We start from the raw sequence: 1,131 nt of genomic DNA, 5'->3' as shown, positions 1-1,131 counted from the left end.
ATTACTAGTACTTTTAGTTCCTTTGGGTTCGAGAACCCGGTCTTGCTAAAGCTATACTACTGTTCGATAGGTACACTTGCCTTCATCATGATAACAGTTAGTTTTAAGAATGATTCATTATAAATATTTAAAACCTGTCACGAATATAACGTATCAAGTTTTTGGCATCGTTGCCGGGGAACTAAGATATTAGGAACACTTGATTTTTATCACTTTAGCCATTTACTTTTACTGCAATTTAAATTTTATTCTAATTTTTATTATTAATTCTTCTTTTTACCTTTTTTCTGGCAGGTTTTTATAGTTTATGATTAGAAGAAACTCGTCAAGACAATTACTTTTTGACAGTGAAATAAGGCGAAAACCACAACTGAAGAGATGGCTGAAAACCAAGAAAATCTACTACCTCCTACGATTGTTGTTAATCAAAATCCTACTCCGTGCACTATGTATGATTATGCTAAACCTTCTTTAACAGGAACTGAGTCAAGTATAGTTAGACCTGCTATTGTTATAAATAATTTTAAACTGAAACCTAACACAATTCAAATGATACAATAATTTGTTTAGTTTGATAGTTTGCAAGATGAGGATCCCAATGCTCACTTAGCAAATTTCCTAGAATTTTGCGATACCTTTAAAATTAATGGCATTTTTGATGATGTCATTCACCTTCAGTTATTTCCCTGTTCATTAAAGAATAAGGCTAAACAGTGGTTGAACTCGTTACCACGAGGGTTAATCACTACATGGGAACAAATGACCAAAAATTTTTTATTAAAATATTTTCCACCAGCTAAAATAGTCAAATTACGTAATGATATCTCTTCTTTTGTGTAGATGGATTTAGAAACACTTTACGATGCATGGGAGAGATACAAGGACCTTTTGAGAAGGTTCCCTCACCATAGGTTACCATTTTGGCTATAGGTTCAAACGTTCCATAATGGCCTGAATCTTTCGACTCGGTAGATGATTGATGCAGCCACTAGAGGAACTATCAATAATAAGACACCTAAGGCGGCGTACAAATTTTTTGAAGAGATGTCACTGAATAACTATCAGTGGCAAGTTATGAGAACAAAGTGACGAAAGCAGCCGGTGTTTCCAACCTTGATGCGGTTACTATGC

At 34.3% G+C, this 1,131-nt stretch overlaps 1 non-coding gene across 1 annotated transcript; it reads right to left on the bottom strand.

Annotated features, from left to right (window-relative positions):
* Window positions 1–807: 807 nt before the first annotated feature.
* Window positions 808–914, bottom strand: LOC121206839 (small nucleolar RNA R71). Its single transcript, XR_005902010.1, has one exon. It is a non-coding gene; the product is annotated as a small nucleolar RNA R71 (small nucleolar RNA).
* Between the last annotated feature and the right edge of the window lie 217 nt (window positions 915–1,131).

Source organism: Gossypium hirsutum, chromosome A09, assembly GCF_007990345.1.
Source record: "Gossypium hirsutum isolate 1008001.06 chromosome A09, Gossypium_hirsutum_v2.1, whole genome shotgun sequence".
In the NCBI taxonomy this organism is placed as follows: domain Eukaryota; kingdom Viridiplantae; phylum Streptophyta; class Magnoliopsida; order Malvales; family Malvaceae; genus Gossypium; species Gossypium hirsutum.
This window is presented reverse-complemented; position numbering and strand designations above follow the sequence as displayed.